A 9347-nucleotide genomic window follows, 5' to 3' on the forward strand; every position below is an offset into this window, starting at 1 on the left:
GATCAAGGATTACTTGCAGACCAGCCAAGGAATAGAGTCTTTTGTATTTGATTAGGATAGTGGCTAAAGTGCCTGGCTAGTGGGGGGACACCAGATGACTGGAGGCCACATATGGAATTGGCAATCCACTGGTCCTCCACCAATGTACGGTGTGTGCTGGTGCTGGTAGATACCAGCACAGACTGTAGCCTCCTCTGTGGGAACCCGGATAAGTTTCCGGGCAAGGCTGCATACATGGACAGCTATGGAAGCAGGTCAGTTAAAGCGAACCTATGTCTCTGCACCTCAGCATCAACCGCTTCACTCTCCACTTACACACTGTGTATTCTCTCCTATGCTGGAAAAAATTCTGCGGTTGGACATTTTGCATGGTCTGGACTTAGACACCACTGCCAGAGAATTCAGACACTGAGTACATGTAGTAAAGCTGATACTATGGGGACATAAACATCACTGGCCCCAGGTTCTACCACAACTCCAATGGATTACCTCCACTTGTCTCCACCGCTTGCCTGGGGGGCATACGGAGATAACTGAGACTATTCAGAAGTTAGAGGAGGTACAGATAGTGCACGGCACCCACAGCCGCTACAATTCTCCAGTGTGGCCAGTCAGAAAGCCTGATGGGGCTTGGTGGATGAAATGGATTATCAGGAACTAAATAAAGTAACACCCCCTTTATATGCACCTGCCCCATCTATCGTGGATTTAATGGACCACTTGCTGATGGAATTGGGACGGTACCACTATGTGGTGGACTTGGCCAATGCATTCTTCTCAATTGACATTGCTCCAGAGAGTCAGGAACAGTTTCCCTTCACATGGAAAGAGCGACAATAGTCTTGCACAGTGTTGCCGCAGGGCTACGTGCATAGCCCCACCATATGTCATGGTCTCGTTGCCGTGGATTTAGCCACCTGGATGGCCCCCATGTGGATGTATTATTCACATGTTACTCCCTGGGTATTTAATGTATGGCCTCCGCCATTAACCATTCATAAGGGAACAACTGGAGAAGGAAACCTCCGCCGGGGGATGTACGTACTGTCTGTGTGGCCTATTATGAGCTCCCCAGTAACTTTGGCATGGATACAGGGCTCCAAGGAACCACGGGGAGCTGAAAAGTTGTGGTATCATCATCCAGGGTAGAAGCCCCTGGTGGTTGCAGTGCTATCCAGAGATGAGCAGTTGGCCTGTATTGTGCCTGAGGGGCATAATTTACCCCTTTTAATACCTGTGCCTGCTGTGTTGTTTTGACCGTAGGTTGACATGCTCCAACAGCATTGTGGAATGGGCCCACACCTACGCCGAGATGACTGATATTTCCAGTTGTTGGATCTGCACTGCTGTTCCAGCAGCAACTGCTTACAACTTGCCCTGGCACATACACCCAGCTTCTATGGAAAACTGGACATGGCTAGAGACTTGGGGGTCCCATAGGTGATGCCTGGAATGTGACATGGCAAGCTTTGGACAGGGAGTGCCGCAAACCCATGGCATGCCTGCCCCCGACTGACTCACAGCATCTATGATGGATGAGGCTGGCTACTGGGAGAACACGTGATGCCCCCACCACAGATATCATGATGTATACGGCAACAGTGGGGTAACCTCACTGTGGGGTGGTTGCCCACCGTAGCCTGCACAAATATAACATGTTGCCACACCAGAGGTGAGGTGGACTAGGTGGCCTCATCAAAGCGGGGCCCTAATAGACTGTGGGCCCCCGGGAGTTTATGGGTCTGTGGAGACATGGGATGATCGTATTTGCCAGTGAACTGGACTGGCTGCTGTGCCTGGGGGTGCCCTTACGTGCCTGCCACTGTGCTTCTCATATTGCCTAGATGCCCACACAACTGGGAGGTTCTGCATTCCTGGTTTTTGCGCCGGGTCCCTTGATGGCTCTACCCCTTAGCTTTAACCATCCCTGGGCAGGTGTCATCACTGTAGAAACACAGGTTACATCCCTTGCAGAGCACACAGCTTGGACCATGAATTACACCCAAGTCACCCTCCTCCTGTTAACCAGTGAGGCTGATCAAACCAGAAAGGTGGTGCTACAAAACCAATGGCCTTAGATATAGTAACGGCTGCCCAAGGTGGCACCTGTGCCCTTATAGGGACACAATGTTGTACATTTATTCCTGACAATCAACAAAACATAGCAGCAGCCTTGCAAGGGATGTCACAGGAGATTAAACCATTTGAAAGCCTTACTGACGACCCCCTACAGAGATGGTGGGCATCCCTGGGTGCTGGCCTATGTCGGGCCCTAGTAATCATGGTCAGCATAGCAGGAATATTAGTAGTAGGTTGCTGCTCCCCATATTGTTGCTGTGACCTAAGGGTCCAGGGTGTCACCCTGTGGGAACATCTCCCCACTAAGAGGACCTCCCTCAGCCTAGGAGGTGGAGTGTAAGGACAATGGCTGCACAGCAGTCAAGAGTAGACTGAGGTAAACATCCGGTGAAGCATGACACAGTGGGATTGGAGCTCAGGTGCACAATCCCGTGCATTATATAATCACAGTTATGTAACCATGTTATGGGTGGGCTCATCACCTGGCTGCGAGCCACTATTGTCTGTGAAGTGTGTAAATGTATCACCAACACTGTGAACAGGTGGCATGTAATAAAGCCGTGTCCCACCTGCCTATGGCCCCCCAAGTGTTCTTTCAACTACCTGCCAGCCATCCACCAACTCCCCTCGGATGCAGGTCATCCACCAAACCCCCCTGGGACCCCAGCTCAGGTTAGAACCTGACACTCACTAACCATCCTAGCCACACCCTCTTCTCACCCTGGCAACCACTGAGCTATTTTTGTGCCACCATCATTTTGTCTTAGAGAAGGTCACCCGAATCAGACCAAGTGCAAGTTTTCAAGGATGGATTCTTTCTGCCACGCAATGTCTTGGAGATACATCCAAGGTGTCATGTGTCAGTCTTTGGTTCCCTTTTGTTGCTGAGTAGTATCTTATTGCATAGATGTACCACAGTTTATCCAACACCTGCTGAAAGATACTGATGTTGCTTCCAGCGTTTGGAAATTTTGAAGACTGATACTATATGCATTCACATCCAGTTTTTTGTATAAACACGAGTTTGTTTTTTTTTTTTTTCTATAGCTTAAATAGCCTAGAGAGAGATTACTGAGGGATGCAGCCCTGTTATATGTTAGGGCCCACTTTTAAAGAATACAAGCGTTTTCAAGATTATATAAAATAATATTGGAGGGAAAAAACACTGTACCAGTTGCATGGCATGGAATGATCTTTTTAAAGTATATTTACTATCTGTATTAGACATAATTGTTGGGGTTATAAAGAACAGAAGTCTTTAGCTTCAGTGAAGATAAATGTGGTAACAGGAAAGGGATGTGTCTCATGGAGCCCCAGGACAGGAATGCAGCAGGAGCCACCAGCAGATGGAGAACAGAGCCAGGAAGCTGCCAGGAATCTCCCTGAATCACTTGTATCTGCTTCTCTCTGGGCATCTACTTTATTCTTCTCTGCTGGAAAATGTATGCTCTCCTCCTTGGTCCTCAGGATATTTAGAAAATGCCATCTAGAGTTTCAGAGTTCACATATTAGAAGCCTAGTCATACAGCCAGACTGACTCTCTGTCCACACAAATTCCATGTTGGTAGGACAAGAACTCTGGCTGGCAGCACATTCAGACCCAATCAGTAAGAACTTCCATTCCTTGTAACCCAACACGGCTGCCAGTGACAGCCCCTCCCACCACCACTCTGTGGATTGGGGTGCACTTCCCAGAGAAGAGACACTTGCATGGTGGAGGCCTGCTCTGCATCACCCTCATCCCTGGCCAGACAAGCCTCTGCCCACCCCTTCATAGCCCCCCAACAGGACAGAGGATCAGCCAATCCTGGGCCAGAGTGTGAGATGAGGTCTGGTCTGATTTTGTTCCTGGATAGGTTACTGTACCTTACAGCAGGGGTCTCCAACCCCCAGGCCATGGACCAGTGCTAGTCTGTGGCCTGCTAGGAACCAAGCTGCACAGCAAAAAGTGAGTGGCAGGTGAGCATGAGCAAGCAAAGCTTCATCTCTATTTACAGCTGCTCCCCATGGTTCACATTACCACCTAACATCTGCCTTCTGTCGGATCAGCAGCAAGATTCTCACAGAAGCATGAACCGTATTGTGAACTACACGTGTGAGGGATCTAGGTTGCACACTCCTTATGAGAATCTAATGCCTGATGATCTGAGGTAGAGCTGAGGCAGTGATGCTGGTGCTGGGGAGCAGTAGCAAATACAGATTAACATTAGCAGGGAGGTTTGACCTCACAGAGACCATAATAAATCAGTTGCTTGCAAACTAATATCAAAACCCTCAGTGAGTGGCAAGTGATAATTAAGCTGCATCTGTTGGCAGGGTTTATAGAGGCAAGTGAGTCGACGTGCTTCAGTTGTACAGCTGCCCCTGGTGGCCTTCAACGTATGTTTGAGGCAACTTCAAATCTCCATACGTTCTGGATTAAAGTCAAGGCAGAATATCCTGAGATTTCACAAAAGCGCTGAAAAGCCTCCCTCCATTTCCAACATCCTGTCTGAGTGAAGCAGGGTTTTCTGTACCAACAGTGACCAAAACAAGACCATGGAGTAGACTAGATATTAGCAACGTAATTCGGGTGTCGGTGTCTCCATCACCCCCAGACGGGAGCATCTAGCTGCAGGGAAACAAGCTCAGGGCTCCCGTGGATTCCACATTATGGGGAGTTGTATAATTATTTCATTATATATTATAATGTAATAATAACAGAAATACAGTGCACAATACATGTAATGCACTGGAATCTCCCAAAACTACCCACCCCCTACCCCAGTCCATGGAAAATTTGTCTTCCATGAAACCAGTCCCTGGTGCCAAAAAGGTTGGGGACTGCTGTCTTAAAGGGTTTCTCTTCACTCTCGTGTGTCTCCTGACATGCCTGGTCCCTTAGGGCAGATCAGCCAGCCTCTTTTCTCTTCCACTCAGTGGCCTTGGTGGGGGAGTGAACTTCTTATAGGGATGGGGTATCTCTCTTTTCTACCAAACCCATGCAGGCATTCCAGTCCCTCATTTAGATTTGGGGAGAAGAAGGTGGTTTGGTGAAACTTTTACTAAAAACTACAAAGATACTTGCCAAGATAAGAACAACAAGGTGCTTTAATTCCAATTCTGCTCCTGAACTAGGTGTAAAGTTGTCCTAGACACTCTCTGAGGGGTGGAGGTGATAGGCAGAGCAGGACTGGAGCACTCCTGGGTCCTTGTCCATAACATCAATCACGTACCAGCAATGCCCTACCTAATGCCTAATCACTCCCAAGAGGCAGCTAAGACGACATCCCAACTACCTCAGTGGATCTTTAATTACTACTTGCCTGGCCTCTTCAGAGACACATCAAAGAATTGATAAATAGGTGCGATGGAGCTCTAAATTCCAATCTCCCTTAGAAGAGGATTTGGCTGAAATGTAGCCGTTTGGCTATCCCTCCATATCTTCCCTCTAGAGATCGCATAGCTGATGGTCAAGCTCAAAGTCCTCTGTCTGGCCTCCTAAGCACCCACATAAGATATAGATTTGAGAAAGAAAACTGTCCTTTGCAGAAGGCCCTGGAATTTTTCCCCTAAAAAAAAAACAACAGTTATGTTTGAAATGGGGCCGGTAGAACAAGTGTGAGCTTTGAAGACTGCAGAATTGGGGTTTACATCCCAACTCTGTTATACGTGGCTTGAGAAAATTACCCAAACTCCCTTAGCCACATTTTCCTCCCCAGCGAAGCATCCCAGGCTGTTGTGAAGATTAAAGAAAATGTTTCCTGTAAGTGCCAGCACCTGGTAAATGCTCCCAGCCATTGGTCCTGCCTTCCCTCTCTTTATCAGCACAACCTCAGAAGAATCCCTTTTAAAATTCCTCAGGAAAAAATCCCGTAGGATTTAAAGCTGCATTTGGCATTTTTTACTTTGTTTGCTTAAAAGTAAACATAAAGCGTTTCTGCTCACAATTATCTAAGGGGAAACAAAATTAAGGTATCCTTTTTTTTTTTTTTTTTTTTTTTTTTTTGAGACAGAGTCTCGCTCTGTCGCCCATGCTGGAGTGAAATGGTGCAATATTGGCTCACCGCAACCTCCGCCTCCCAGGTTCAAGCAATTCTCCTGCCTCAGCCTCTCAAGCAGCTGGGATTACAGGTGCTTGCCTCCATGCCCAACTAATTTTTTGCAATTTTAGTAGAGACGGGATTTCGGCATGTTGGCCAGGCTGGCCTCAAACTCCTGACCTCAGGTGATCCACCCACCCTCGGCCTCTCAAAGTGCTGGGATTACAGATGTGAGCCACCGCGCCTGGCCAGGCATCCCATTTTGTACTCACATGAAGTAAGTTTACAGCTTTTGTATGTATCCAAGACCATTTCATTCTATCCCTCCTTCTTCTAGGCATCCCAGGCCCCTATCATCCTTCTTTAATGGCCCTGAGCACAATAGCTAACATTCGTTTGTGTGCATTGGTCTCCCTTACTAGCTTGGGGAACAGGGGCTTGTCTGGGTTATCTTTACATCCCCAATTCACGGCACAAGGCCTGGCACACAGCAAAAAACACGCAAATTTGTTGGGGGAGTAAGGGAACTACTGAAATGTAGTTCCCTGAAATGCCACAGCTATGCTCTGACCCGGAGAGATTTTGATTCATGTCTTCTCTGTGTCATAGCTTGACAGTTGGCTGCTTGAGTTTTAAGCTGCATTTAGAAGTTCCTTATCCTTCCCCTAAAGAAAAAATATCAGTTGCAAGAAATTCATATATTCAATTTACTTGCATGTCCCTTGGAGAAAACCATTCATCCGCAACAGAAAATTCTGTTGATTTGATCAGATCATATACTCCTGTTTAGAGGGCAAAATGTTAATATCCAAAATAAATAAGAATCTCCTACAACTCAGTAACACAAAAACAAATAACCCAATTTAAAAATGGGCAAAGAACTTGAATAGACATTTCACCAAAGAAGACAAATGTCCACAGTTATATGAAAGAGTGCTCAATGTCACTAATAATCAGTAAAATGAAAATCAAAACTACAATGAAATATCACCTCATATCTGTTAGGATGGCTACTATCCAAAATATTTAAAAATAAGTATTGGCAAGGATGTGGAAAATTGGAACACTTGCGCACTGTTGGTGGGAATGTAAAATGGTGCAGCTGCTATGAAAACCACTAAGGAAGTTCCTGAGAAGTTAAAAGTAGAACTATCATATGATCCAGTAATCCCACTTCTAAGTATATAGCTTAACAAATTGAAATCAGAATCTTGAAGAAATATCTCCACCTCCATGTTTACTGCAGCACTATTTATAGTAGCTGAGATAGGGAAACAACCCAAATGTCCATCGATGAATGAATAAAGAACATGTGGCATGTATATGCAGTGGGATACTATCTGGCCTTCACAAGGAAGGAAATCCTCCGACAACATGGATGAACCTGAAGGGCATCTTGCTAAGTGAAATAAGCCAAGCACAGAAGACAAATGCTGCGTGATTCTACTTATATGCAGTATCTGAAGTAACCACACTCTCAGAAGGAGACAATAAAATGGTGGTTGCCAGGAGCAGGGGGAAGGAGGGAGTAGGGAATAGCTACTCAGTGGGCATAAACTTTCAGTTTTGCATGATAAATAAGTTTTAGAGATTTGCTGCACAGTGTAATACTGATAGTTAATATGATTTTGTGCACTTGAAAAGATATTAAGAGAATAGATTTCATGTTAAGTGTTCTTACCACAAAAAAATTCACAAAAAACAAAGAAATTTTGGAGGTGATGGATATGCTTAGTGCCTTGACTGTGGTGATAGCATAACATGGTGCATTAGGCCAGATAATGTATAAAGAAAAGAGGTGTGGCCCGGCGCGGTGGCTCAAGCCTGTAATCCCAGCACTTTGGGAGGCCGAGACGGGCGGATCACGAGGTCAGGAGATCGAGACCATCCTGGCTAACACGGTGAAACCCCGTCTCTACTAAAAAATACAAAAAACTAGCCGGGCGAGGTGGCGGGCGCCTGTAGTCCCAGCTACTCGGGAGGCTGAGGCCGGAGAATGGCGTGAACCCGGGAGGTGGAGCTTGCAGTGAGCCGAGATCGCGCCACTGCACTCCAGCCTGGGCGACAGAGCGAGACTCCGTCTCAAAAAAAAAAAAAAAAAGAAAGAAAAAGAAAAAGAAAAGAAAAGAGGTGTAATTGGCACATGGTTCTGCAGACTGTACAGGAAGCATGGTGCCAGTATCTGCTTCTCGTGAAGCCTCAGGAAGCTTCCACGCATGGCAGAAGGCAAAGCAGGAGCAGGCACATTGCATGGTATGAGAGCGAGCAAGAGAGGAGAGGTCCCAGGCTCTTTCAACCAGATCTGATGTGAAATAACTGAGCAAGGACTCACTCATTACCATGAGGATGGCACTAAACCATTTATGAGGGATCCACTCCCATGATCTAATACCTCCCACTATACCCCATTTCCAACACTGGAGGTCACATTTCAACTTGAGATTTGGAGGGGACAAACGTCCAACTCATATCACGCGGATGTGTACATATATCCAAATCCAGCAAAATGTATACATTAAATATGTGTAATTGTTGTATATCAATTGTACCTTAATAAAGCTTAAAAACAAATATTTTTTTTTAAAGACTGACTCCGGGAATAAAGATAAATTCTCTAATCTCTCAATTTTCCACCCTGAGTGCAAGATTAAAGAAGTTCATTGCATCCCAAGACAGGGCTTCAAGTTCAACTATAAGAGGAGATGAAGGCCAGGCACAGTGACTCCCACCTGTAATCCCAGCACTTTGGGAGGCCGAGGCGGGCGGATCACAAAGTCAGGAAATCGAGACCATCCTGGCCAACATGGTGAAACCCCGTCTCTACTAAAATACAATAAATTAGCTGGGCGTGGGGGCAGGTGCCTGTAGTTCCAGCTACTCTGGAGGCTGAGGCAGGAGAATCGCTTGAACCTGGGAGGCAAAGGTTGCAGTGAGCCAAGATCACACCACTGTACTCCACACTGGCAACAGAGCAAGAATCCATCTCAAAAAAAAAAAAAAGGAGATAAAACTGTAAATATCTGACATCCACGTTGAGAATATGTGGCCAAAAAGGTCAAAAACTGAAAGAAATGTTTGTGGGCAGGACAACCCTGATCAGTGCGGGCTGAAGAAGGCTTTCATTTAACTCTCTCACTAAACAAAGCCCAAAGCCCTTTTTGATCCACTTTGAACAGCTCCTCTTCCTTTGAAGCCCACCTCAAACTTTGTGTCTGATGACTACACCATTCCTCCAAACAGGCTCAG

Source organism: Macaca mulatta, chromosome 6 (genome assembly GCF_049350105.2).
Source record: "Macaca mulatta isolate MMU2019108-1 chromosome 6, T2T-MMU8v2.0, whole genome shotgun sequence".
In the NCBI taxonomy this organism is placed as follows: Eukaryota; Metazoa; Chordata; class Mammalia; order Primates; family Cercopithecidae; genus Macaca; species Macaca mulatta.